Here is a 13122-nt window from a genome sequence, read left to right as displayed (position 1 = left end):
TGTATTTTATTCCTAAGTTTTATTTGAAACAGTGATGATAGATTACTAGTTGACAGTCTTAGGTTGTCTCCAATTAAAAAAGAGTTCTCTCTCTCTTTCTGTCTCTTTTTGTAAGAGCTGTAGAGCTCAAGTGTATTCTATGGTGACTTACGATTAGCATTATTGAGTCCAGTTGCTTAAATAAGAATTTGGACTATAAGTGTAGAACAATTTTCCATAACAAAGATGAAAATCGAAGAACTGCTTAAATGATGCTTAATTAACTCCAAATCAAATTAATCATGAAACCCTACTCTTTTAGACAGGGTTTGCTAAGTAATTGTAAGTGCCAGCATAGCCTAGACTTCTCTTGTCTATGCAGATGCTCATTCCCGGCCTGCAGTAGACCCTGAGACTCTAGGTCATAGATGGAACTCAGGAACTTGTCTTTCTTTTCTTTTCTTTCTCTTTCTTTCTTTCTCAAGCACTCTCAACACTTTGTGAGGTAAGTGTCTTCAGAGCACACTTTGATCATCACACAATAAGAAGGTAACTGGTACTTCAGGTGAGAATAGAATCAGCATCCAGGTCTGTGTGAGGTTTGGGGAGAGTCCTCTAGTGCAGTGGTCCCTAACTCCATGGCCATGGACCTGTACTTGTCTGTGGCTTGTTAGGAACTGAGCTATGCAGCAGGAGGTGAGTGGTGGGCGAGTAAGCAGAGATTCATCTCGATTTACAGCCTCCCCCATCACTCTCATTACCATCTGAGCTCTACTCCTGTCAGATCAGCGGTGGCATTAGATTCTCATAGAAATGCAAATCCTACTGTGAGCTGCACATGTGAGGGCTTTAGGTTGCACACTCCTTATGAGAATCTAATGCCTTGTAATATGTCACTGTCCCCCATCACCCCCAGATGGGGTGCCTAGTTGTAGGCAAACAAGCTCAGGACTCTCATTGATTCTGTGTTTTGGTGAGTTATAATTATTTCTTCATATGTTACAATGTAATAATAGAAATAAAGCACACAATAAACGTAAGGCACTTGAGTCATTCTGAAACCAACCCCTCCAGCCCCCTGATTCTCCAGAAAAACCGTCTTCCACAAAAACGGTCCTGGTACCAAAAAGTTTGGAGACTGCTGCTCTAGAGGAAGGTACACAGCCCAGGTTCAAGGTCTGGTTCTCCCATTCACTCCATGAATCTTGTTTCCTGTTGTATTGTAATTGGAAAGTATGTTTATTTTCTGGGGGCGACCAAAACAAAGTACCACAAATTGGGTGGCTTAAAACAAAATAAATGTACGATCTCACAGTTCTGAAGGTTAGAAGTCTAGCATTAAAATGACCACAGGGCCAAGGTCCCTCTGAGACTATGGGTAGCAACCTCCTCTGACTCTTCCTAGATCTAGTGGTGGCTGTCAACCCTTGGCATTTCCAGGTTGCAGCTGCATTGCTCCGGCCTCTTCCTCTGTCATCCCATTGTGCATTAAAAGGTCCCTCTGAGACTGTGGGTAGCGACTGTGTGCGACACTCTTCTTTCTATGAGAGAACTCATTGTATTGGATTAAGGCCCACCCTATGCCAACACGACCTAACACTTACTTAAATAATCACAACAGCAGCCCTATTTCAAGTAGGGGATCACTTTCTGAGGTTCTTTTTGAAAGACACAAACCCACAATACAGAAAGAAGTGTATGTGCCTAGAACAGGTTAGGGGTTCTCAAAGCAGAGACAGAAACTGATCCAGCCAGGCTCTCTAAAGGTCTCTTAGGAAACACACTACAATGACAGGTTTCATTAATCTGACCACCAGATCCTGACTCAGCAGGCAGCAGAGTGTGCCTTAGAATGTGTACGACCCTTCTGTAGGAAATCCCCACTCTGAGCAACCCTGCCAGAGCACACCCCTAGTTGATGTTTCGCTGATTGTATTGGGTAAAAGATAAGTTATAACTACATAGAACTTATGTAATTATCTCATGTAACTACATATATTATACTGTCTTCACAATGCACTGTGACCATCTGTTCATCTATTTTGGCAGGAGTGGGGAAGTGGGGTGCTCAGCTCATGCTTGCTTAACTGATAGCCCATGCTTTTAAGGAAAACTAAAGCTCATTCTAAGAGCTGTCTTTATAAAATTAAATGTGTTGTTGATGTTTGATTTTTCCACCATTTTAATTATTGAGTTGTTCCCCTCCATTATGACTGATTTCCTCTCATTAATAGAGACAAAGGCTCTCCTTGAAGTGGAACTAAAATGTAAACACGAGTTCACCCTAGTCTCTAAAGACTTTAGAGGCCATGCATTTGATCAGAATGGTATGTTTTAAAATCCTTTTTCATGATAGAATACAGATAAAATACAGAGAGACTGAAGCCAAAAGCGTTCCTTGCTGCAGACACACTCAATAATACATACATTGTTAATCCCTGGCTGTTTCCAAGTAATTGTAGGCTTCTGCATGGAACCAATTTTCTGATTTTTGGAGACCAAGATAATTCAAATTGCATGTCCTTAACTATGATAATAAGTGGAGTCTGCCAGTGGTTGCTTGTACGAGCCGGTCATGCTGGAGTAAAGAATTGGGCCTACAGTTTTTGAGTACAAACTGGAGTTTTCTCTGTAGCCCTTTCCTCGGCAAATAGTCATGCCAATCTAAGTATTTAGAAGTGTCTCACAGAATCACTGAGTTGCAGATCAAGTGGAATTAATAATTTTTATTACATAGTTTATTGTTTCAAATGACAAATTTTGAGTATGCAAACTTAGTTGATACTTTCCGGATAATGTTTACACATTTTTTTTATTGTACTTTAAGTCCTGGGGTACATATGCAGGTTTGTTACATAGGTGTAGACGCGCCATGGTGGTTTGCTGCATCCATCCCTCCATCATCTACATTAGGTATTTCTCTTAATGTTAGCCCTCCCCAATCTCCCCGCCTCCTGCTATTCCTCCCCCAACCCCCACCTCTCAACAGGCCCCAGTGTGTGATGTTCCCCCACCATGTCCATGTGCTCTCATTGTTCAACACCCACTTGTGAGTGAGAACATGTGGTGTTTGGTTTTCTGTTCTTGTGTCAGTTTGCTGAGAATGATGGTTTCCAGCTTCATCCATGTCCCTGCAAAGGACATGAAATCAGTTCTTAGTTTCCTTTGAGTATTTTTAGTTACAATTATGTTCCAATGGGACTTTCTTTTGTTCTACAGCATCATTGTTACTGATCTCCATTTAGTTTGCAGTATACTCTCAAGTATATTTGTCTTCCCTGGTGAGGTTGTATATAAAGTGAGGTACAGATTTTTTATATTCCTAGGTTGGGTACATAAATATTTTGCCTCAAATTATTATTTCAGAAAAAGTATTTTTTAATCGAAAAATGTGAATTAGCCAAATGCCTTAATCAATTCTTATATGTATATTGTGTGTTGCTCAGAATTGAGGAACAGTGTCATTCAATGCAGAGGATGTTTGTGAATTTTTTGAGTCAGGTTGGAGACAGAATTCGAGAAAAATGATTTCTATTGGTATTTTTGGTTTTTCTACTCACCACTGAGACTGAACTCATGATTTCCAGATTCCTAGAAGTCACGTAGCTCTTGAAAGAACAACTGCTCTCTGTGTCTCTGGGTCAAAAGTTATCAAAAAGAAGCAAGAAAATCTAAGCGAAAATAACACTCCAAATAGTCCAAAGCCTATTTATGGGTTTTCACATAAATATTCAGACCTTCATTAGAAAACATTAGATTTAGGCAAAGAGTCGCATATGCAGGTCAGTCTCAGAATTTGCCAGCTGTTACCAGCATTAAGTCATTGGGGTTTCTCCCTTTTGTTGAGGTGGTTTCTTTTTGGCTGCAGAGTGTCATCATGGCCATCCTTCAGTTCTTTCATTTGTGTACTAATTAATTAATTAATACCTAAATATTTGTTGAACATTTACTGGATGCATATACTGGGGATTAAATACCTTAAGAGAACCTCTCAGTTGAATTGAAGAGACAGACATATAAAAAAAAAAATTTCCAACATGGGAACATGACAGAATTTTATAATGGGATGTAATGGAAAAACAAATTGCATAAAAATGCATAAGAAGAATATAACATGAAATTCAGGATAGTAAGACACCCTTTGTGAAATGAGGTTTTTTATCTATAATTGTAAAGAAAAACACTCTTGAACTTCATAAATCTTCATTAATTTGTTTTCCATATATTTACAAAGTATTGGCCACTGTGCTAAAGATGACTGTAAAGTAACATGTTTTTTGCCTTAAAGACTCCCAGATTAAGGGGAAGATGGCTAAGTCAATCAAGAATCATGGCTCCAGCTGGGGGTGGTGGCTCACACCTGTAATCCCAGCACGTTGGGAGGCAAAGGCCGGCAGGTCGCCTGAGGTCAGGAGTTCCAGATCAGAGTGGCAGACATGGTGAAAGCCCGTCTCTACTAAACATACAAAGATTAGCCGAGAGTGCTGGTGAGTTCCTGTGTTCCCAGATACTCGAGAGGCCGAGACAGGAGAATCGCTAGAATCTGGGAGGCGAGGTTGCAGTGAGCTGAGATTGTGCCACTGTACCCCAGCCTGGCTACAGAGCAAGACTGTGTCTCCAAAAAAAAAGAAGAATCACGGTTCTGTGAAAGTGCTGACTCAGAGAACTGAAAGCTGTCATGGCTCATACAGGAAGTATTGCTTGAAAAGTAAAGTGAAGCTTTGTGATTTGCAAAGACCCAACCCACTCAAATGAACTCAAGTAAAAATGGCGGCATTGAAAGACAGTGAAGGTTCTCACAGACACATCATGGAGCCAGTACTGAGTCTCTGGGAGAGCTAGCCACCAGGAGCCCCTCAGTATCTGCCGCTCTCTGGATCTCTAAGTGGTTTCATTCTGCTGCTTTCTGCACATGCTTTTTTCTATACTAAGTCACCAGTATTTTATTGAACAATATATTTTTTCAGTAGGTTCCTTGTCATCATCATCATCTTTTTAAAAATAAAATAAAATTGCCTGCAGTCTTCAAGATTGCATTTTATGGCTAATATATTGGAAATTGTTGGTATTTCCAGTTGACTCTTCTCTGTAGATCAAAATATTTTTAATTGAGAAAATACTTTTTACAGTTACTTACATAAATGCTAAATTTGGAGTAAATTATGCTAAATAGAGGTTTTCATAATTCTATTTTCAGTATTGAAATAAAGAACTCTTTCAGCCTGAATATTTTTACATTTTATTTACAGTGTTAAATTTTTAAACTGAGGTTACAATGGGCATTCAGAATAATGTTACATGTTTCACCTCCAACAGAATGGATTTCCAAAGAATTTACTTTGATTCTATGATGTACATGAAGAAAACCAAATTATTCTGGAATTAACTTTATTTTTCATTTTATGTGTCTGGTAAAACTGACATAAAATTAAGATCATTTAACCTTGTGTGAAATTCTTCTGCTCATGAAGCAAATACATTGACAGTTGTTGCTTCACTTTTTCTACATGCATAAAACAACTTGGAACTGAAAAGCAGCGAAATTAATTTAGCAAAGCACTGATTGATCTAGATGAAACGTCATAGTTCATGGAGCAATAAGTAAATTTATCTTTCATGGCAGCACATGTTAAATGATCAATTTTAGATGCAGTCATTCCAAAATAAATTTTAACTTTTGATAGAAGTTATTAATGATTTTAAACAGATTATGTGTCCTATGAATTTCATGAAGTCAGAAAAGTTTTGGTAGAGTGAAGACCAGAAGCTAGATGATAATAAGTAAGTGCTAATTTTGAAGGGTGTGACTTCTCTGATTCAAACTGGAGTGTTAACATTTTATTTTTTAAAATAAAATTATAATGTCCAATTCAGTCTCCTAAATAATAATGACCTTACTTTAGCTGAAAAAGCACATGGCATTAATGAACTGAAGACACAAAATAACAAATACAATTGTATTTTCCCAGAATGTAAAGATATGGTCAAGGTACGTCATGCAGAGCATCTAAGCAGGGTCACACTCAGCGGTGGCAGGTCCTCATTTCTCAGCTGTGCCCTTAGCAGAGAGCTGGTAATTGCACTGAGACGGACTCTTCCCTGTTCTCTGTCCCCCAGTGGCCTGGGTTTCTGCTCCTTCTGCTCCTCCCAGTGATTCAGGGTGAGTGGCAAGATGTGAAGGAAGAGTGCTGAGAAGGAGGACGAGGGAGGAAGTTGAGAAAGACAGCAGCTTTTGAGTGCAGAGGCGACTCTTGGAGTCACCAAATTTAAATCTCGCTTGTGCTGCTCATTAGCATGTTGGGAAATCCTTGACTCTCCCAGGATTTCAGTGCCCTCATCTGTTAATAAAATGAGAAATTAGCATAAAGACCTCTCTGCCTTGGAAGTTCAAGATGCAGGCTCTCTAATTCAACGGGATAACTTCTTTTTCGTGGGGGGTGTTAGTTACTAAAACTGTAGCCTATTTATTTTGACCTTTCCGTATAGCAAAACTTGTTGAGATAAAAGTGTTCTCCTCTAAAATTATTCAGGTAGAAACTTACCATTCAACATAGGGATTCTGAAAGATGATTACAGAAAAGTGCTGTGATGCAGAGCTCCATGTGTTGATGTCAAATCCGAGAATTCAATTAAATTCCTGTAAAAATTTCCTATCTTCTATTGGTAGGGTCCAAGTCAAGACATACTGCGTTTCTTCTGTTTCATTCTTGTGTTGGAGTTAAATACTACTACAAACTAGGCTGCATGCTTTTATTTACTTTTAAAATCCAGAATGCTCTTTGTCATTTGACAGTGCAGCATACTAAACTACTTAAAATACTTTGTGAGTGAAATCACATGCATGAAATGTGGTATAAGTTACTTGAGCCCTTGCAGGGCAGCACTTGGGTTTAGTCAGCCTCTTCTGTCTTACCTAATTTCTCAATCCCACGTATTCTTTTTTTCTCACATTCTTAAATCCCAGTAATTATCTTAAGGATAAAGCAATTTCTATGCATACACAATTCATTCAGATTGGTAAAATGGACTAGGTAAAAAATATGTATATGTAGGCAATTTTTACCTGGTTTAAATGGCTTGAGAGAACCATGGTACTCAGAGCTTCAGAGATGCCCTGTCTTCTGATTTTGCATTCTCACAATTCTCTTTAATTTAAAGGAGCCATGCAGTGAATTTTTTTGTTTGTTTGTTTGAGACGGAGTTTCGCTCTCGTTACCCAGGCTGGAGTGCAATGGCGCGATCTTGGCTCACCGCAACCTCCGCCTCCTGGGTTCAGGCAATTCTCCTGCCTCAGCCTCCTGAGTAGCTGGGATTACAGGCACACACCACCACGCCTAGCTAATATTTTCTATTTTTAGTAGAGACGGGGTTTCACCATGTTGACCAGGATGGTCTCGATTTCTTGACCTCGTGATCCACCCGCCTCGGCCTCCCAAAGTGCTGGGATTACAGGCTTGAGCCACCACGCCAGGCCCATGCAGTGAATTTTGATAAACAAAAAACTTCTTCCGAATTTTATGTTTTGATGTCATAGGTATGTATTGACAGCCTCAGTACTGTGATGTGCACATGTAAGTTCACCTAGGAATGAGAGTTTTCAAGGGCAGGGGTTTCTCTTTGTTTACTGTTATATCTCTTTTGTTTACAACAGCACTTGGCACATCAGCATGCTAAGTAGATTAAATTAATGAATGTGAGGGTAATCCATACTTTCATGAGGGCGAGAATCCTACCTGTCTTGTACAACTCTGGGTCTGCAGTCCCTAGAACACGGTCTACCTCCCATTTGTTGAGTGAGTGAATGTACTTCAGGACTTGGTTCTTGCCATTAAAGAACTTGAATCTGGTTTGGATGACAGATTGGCAAAATATTGAAGAGTAGTAACAGTTTGGGATTGTAATGAAAATTTATCACTAGAAAGGTATAGTTTGATTGTCAAAGTAATGATATAAACAATTGTCCTAGACGTTCAAAGGAGGAAAATAATATACAATGTAAATCAGCCCCCAAATTTTGGCATGTTGAATATTGATTAATTGCTCAATTGATGGATTGAATGGATCTTTGAGTGCCTCTACATTCCAGGCAATATACTGGGTGATGAAGAGTCAATAGTAAGGTGGGTGTAGTTCCTACCCAAACCGAACTCATAATCTAATAGGTGCAATTGATAATCTTGTTTTTTAACAATAAAAAAATAATAGATGTTTATTTTTGAAGGAAAAATGGAACATTGAAATAAGAATAACAGGGTATTATTCTAGAAAGAGTGAATTCTAAGGATATAACAATTAAGCTCTGTGAAGAATATTCCAGGTAGAGAAGGAGGTAGACAAAGGCCCTGAGGCAATAAGGAATACAGTCACTGAGGGCTCTTCTACCTGAGTGTAAATAAGGAGGCAGGTTCTGAAGGGTTTTAATCAAGGGGGATGATACAGTTTGTATATTTGTGTCTGCCTAAATCTTATGTTGAATTGTAGTCCCTAATGCTGGAGGTGGAGCCTGGGGGAAGGTGTTTGCATCATGGGGGACAGATCCTTCGTGGTTTGGTGCTGTCTTCACAATAGCGAGTTTTCACAAGGTATGGTTATTTAAAAGTGTGTGACACTCCACCCCACTCTCTCTCTTGCTCCTGCTTTTGTCATGTGATGTGCCTGCTCCTCCTTTGCTTTCTACCATGATTATAGAAGCTCCCTGAGGCCTCCCGGAAGCTAAATGATGTCCTGCTATGCTCCCTGTAGAGACTGCAGAACCATGAGCCAACTCAACCTTATCTTTATCTTAGGCAGTCTCTGATACTACATTTAAACAACGTAAGAATGACCTATTACAGGGGAGATGGGATACAATGTGTAGAGAAAGCAAGAACAGAAGTGGTTCAGTTTGTTTTAATAGTTTGTCAAAGGAATAATGGAAAACTTAACCAAGGTAGTAGCAATGAAGAAGGCTGGTTATGGGAAGACTTATAAAATGAAAGGATTTGTTGTTGGAAAAACAACACCAACAACAAAACATGGAAGAGGGTTAAAAGTGGGAATAGAGGATTTTCCCTAAGTGTCTGATTTAAATAATGGGTAGACAGTACTGCTTTGAACCAAAGTGGAAAGTGACAGTGGGAAGAGACAAATCTGGGGTGGAGAAGCATGGATGCTGTGGTGGGCAGGTTGTCTTTGAGATGTCTCTCCGACAAACTCAGAGATGCCAGGTAAGACTAGGAAACTGAATGTGTGAAAATATATCTCAGAGAAAAGGGCCTAACTAATGATATAAATGTGGAAATCCTCAGTATATTGATGGGCGTATTAAAATTGAAGCCTTCACTTTACAGAACACCGACTTGAAACTGCGAGTGAATGCAGACGCTTTTCTCGTTATTTTATCCAGTCTTCCACCCTCAATCTCGTCTTCCATCGTTACTTGCCGTAAGACCCTGGTCTGCACGCATTTACTCTTTCTGACCGTGACTCTGTTCTTTAGTTCTCTCTCCCACCTGCGCTAGTTCAATCCTATTTATAACCCCCACCTTTATACTCTATAGTCTGTCCTCCTTTCAGTCTCCTCATCTGGTCCTTCCACCAGCAGCCTCTCTCTCTTTGCCCCTGGCTGTCTCTTCTCACTCTGGGCCACAAATCACACTGTCCCAGTGATGCTTGTTAAATTAATGATAGTAACTCAAGTTCTGCAGATCTTTTAAGGGGTAGTTTTTCTGCCAGTAACATGATGTGTCCACCTTTAGTAAAATGATGCTGCATTCTTACGAAAGAAGATGGAAGAAGAGAGGAAAGGGGGAGAGTTATTGGCTATAGGACTTTCATAGGTCAGGTTATAACTTTGCTTGAGAATCAGGCCATTAAATTTTTTTCATGATACCCCTTACCAGTATTTTCAAATACTATTAATTAGAAGCATTTCCTCCACTAAGAAGGAAAGATGCTTAAATGACCAGGTTTCCCTTACTCCTCCTCCGCCTCCTTCTTTTTCTTTCTTTTTATCCTTCTTCCTCCACCTCCTCCCTTTTCTACTTCTTCTTTATAAATGTAGGGGGTACAAGTGCAGCTCTGTTACATGGATAGACTGTAACAGAACTAGGCTTTGACTGTAATCATCAACCAAAGAGTGTATGTTGCACCCATCAAACAATTGTTTATTCCTCAGGTTTCTTCTTAACATTTTAACTCCTGTCTCAATACTATGAATCCCATACTAGTGCAGTCTTTGATGTGTTGTGAATTTATAATCAATGATTATTGATTAAATGAAATTTCCCCTTTAAATATGTCCAAAGATTTTGAGAAGCATTTTACCATGGCTCCTTATGTCCACCCTCCACCCTCACCTTAACCCCACACATCCTCACTCCTGTACCCGCATAGCCCCTTCATCACCCCCCACCCCAGGCTTAGCCATAGATGTTCCAGAATCTTAGATTTTCTCTTAAATTGACATCTAAACCTGATGATCAATTTCTTTTTTCAAAACCAAACAATTTACAGTAATAATTTGCATCTTCTGTAGCCACATTACGCGATAGATTACAGATCAAGTGTTCATTCCTGAAAGTAAAATCCCATTCAGATATTTTTCCTGTTCTCAGATTTAGAAAAAGACCCAGTGTATACAAATTTTGTGGACATTTTAAATATTCTCAACTTGTTTGTATAGTTGCAAGAGTGAATTCTTCTTTGAGGTATACATAGAGCATTGGGACGAGGATATCATCTGTTAGTTAGTATTTTGCTACGTTAAAAAAAGATGTCAAGGTTGTATTTCTTTTTCTTTGTTTCCAAAGTGAAAGCAAGTTTATTAAGAAAGTAAAGGAATAAAAGAACAGCTACTCCATAGACAGAGCAGCCCCGAGGCCTGCTGGTCACCCATTTTTAAGGTAATGTTTCTAGACTACCTATATATCCATTTCTCTCTGTGCATACATCTTGTTATAGATATCTCTCATTTTTAGTAAAGAAACTATAGAGTTAGAAAAATCTAAAGGATAAAGACCCCCAATTTTTACACCGAACATTATCAGGATAAGCACATTACGTGTTTGCGATACCTAGCCTGCTCAGGGCTTCTGTGGTTTGGCTCTATTTCTGTATCAAGGCATCCAAGACAGAGAGAGATCACAGATGTTTGTATCTGCCGGGTTAAAGCCAGGAACTCTCAGGAATTCCAAAACCTCTTTGGAATCAGAGGAGGAGCAGAACCCTGGAAGGCAGTGTGACAATGGAGCTCCACAAAGTGTTGTCACAAAGAAAGACAAAAGAATCGCCAGAGGGAGGGGTGTACTTAGGACATTCTAGAGCCTTCAACACTAGAACCTTCTGGTTGGCACTGTTAGACATGACTCCCTCCTCCTTATTCTCTTTCTTAGAACACTTACATAGTGGGTGTCAGTAGGTAAACAGAATTCATCCCCCAAAATGGGGTTTCTTGTGCATTTCCGAGGCAGATCTGTTTATCATATGAAAGGTATGTACATGGGGGTAGGAGTGATGGGCAAAGATGTCCACCTCTACTGTTCTGGTTGTCCAGCATTATTTAGCATGAGTATTTTTCTGGGGCCCCTGGCTGCTCCCACCCTTGGGTATTGATGTCTTCTGACATTCTATTTTTACCGCACTATGATGCCCTCTTCAAAGGCTACACCTCATTTCCTGCCAGTATTGAATTTTCAAAAGTGTAATAAGGGTCTGTCTTGCTCTTCAAGTACTGTATTAAAATATTCACTGTACAGTCACGTACAAAAACTATTAATTAAGCACCTACTCTGAACGTTCTGCAGAGGATAGGGGAGCAAGGTGCAGACCACAGGGATATTTTTCCATCGATTCTGGGCATACCCTCCTGATCAGGCCTGTGTGTATGCCCCAAATCACTTCAAAGTTTCCTGCAGCATCAGTACACGCCAGTCTTCATTGCAGATCCTGTCTGACCCCATGGGAATGTACAAGTAGCCAAAGCTAGGATGGAGATTCGTTCCTCTCTGTATCTCCAGTCTTCCCACTACACTGTAGCTTTTGTCTCCTCCCACTCTTCTCCCATTTACCTTTATTTTCTATCCCATCTTTATAAAAATATCTTCTCTTTCCTCCTCAATGCTTTATCTAACTCTCTTCCTAAAGTTGCTGATGGCTATTTTTTATTTGTCTTTTATGCCATGCATTGATGATGTATTTTCCACAAGGCCTGACGTGCTTCTCTTCTTACCATTTCTCTTTCAGCCCTGGATCTTTTTATGCCCATTGCTAGGTTGGTATCTGATCATGGATGGTATCTGGCTACCTTGATTTTTATAGAAAAAATGTAAATCTGATTTCTGAAGATGAATCACAGGGCTATCCGTAATTTCCCAACATTGACTGCTCACTGCAGTGGCAACTCAAGTAGTCCCATCTTTAGAGGTGGAGAGGAATTGGGTCTCTCACCAGGTTCCCATTTCTCAGCGAATGGGACAGAAGCTCAAAACTGTAAAACAAGGTTTGTTTCCAAATGAAAACCAGATGTATGGAATCTCACTGTAGTTCCTGGTCCATTTCTGTCTCTGTGTCTCAGCAGGTGCAAAGGGGTACCCTTACCTAATTTTCCCTATGAATCCATTCCTGGGTTCTTTTACTTGAAAAGTTTGTGATCCAAACAAACGTTTAGTTTCCGGAGCTAGAAATGATAACCTGTGGCATGCAAGAAGCTGAGCTTTTGTGCTATCACTTCATTGCTGATGCCAAACACCACATTGCCTGGCATCCTAATGTTGAAGAATTCTCTTTGCTGGTTGATTTTTGCTTCAGGGGGATGAATAATCAACTATCAGATCTCTTAACCATTTGTAAATCTCTGAGACATTATCCTCAGAGGAAAAAAATTCCTTTCTTTCATTTTTCGTTTAAGGGAACTTGAGCCAGCAATCCAAAATGCTTTTATTCTTGGTTCTATTTGTTTGAATGATCCAAGTTGATTTTTTTCTTTGGGGTTTTATTTGTTTTCAAAACAGAAGAGCCTGTTAAGTAAAGTTTGTGGAATAAAAAAAAAATTGCTCAGTGCTTAGTAATACAGTATTGGAATATTTGAATATAGCTAAATTTACAGCAATGTCGTGATGTGCTTTAGGGTGTTTGGCGAGTGATAAAGGTTAGGAGTTGTTCCAG

General features: G+C 39.6%; 1 protein-coding gene and 1 long non-coding RNA gene across 5 annotated transcripts in view; one reads left to right on the top strand and one right to left on the bottom strand.

Annotated features, from left to right (window-relative positions):
• Positions 1-13122, top strand: part of FBXL7 (F-box and leucine rich repeat protein 7) — a 424178-nt gene that overhangs the window by 187274 nt on the left and 223782 nt on the right. The window lies entirely within an intron of this gene.
• On the bottom strand, positions 5704-6775 carry LOC141581492 (uncharacterized). Its single transcript, XR_012514170.1, has 2 exons — positions 6522-6775; positions 5704-6317 (listed from the first exon to the last, which is right to left on the bottom strand). It is a non-coding gene; the product is annotated as an uncharacterized LOC141581492 (long non-coding RNA).

Source organism: Saimiri boliviensis, chromosome 1 (assembly GCF_048565385.1).
Source record: "Saimiri boliviensis isolate mSaiBol1 chromosome 1, mSaiBol1.pri, whole genome shotgun sequence".
Lineage (NCBI taxonomy): Eukaryota > Metazoa > Chordata > Mammalia > Primates > Cebidae > Saimiri > Saimiri boliviensis.
The sequence above is the reverse complement of the archived record's forward strand: the minus strand, read 5'-3'. Positions and strand labels throughout refer to the sequence as shown.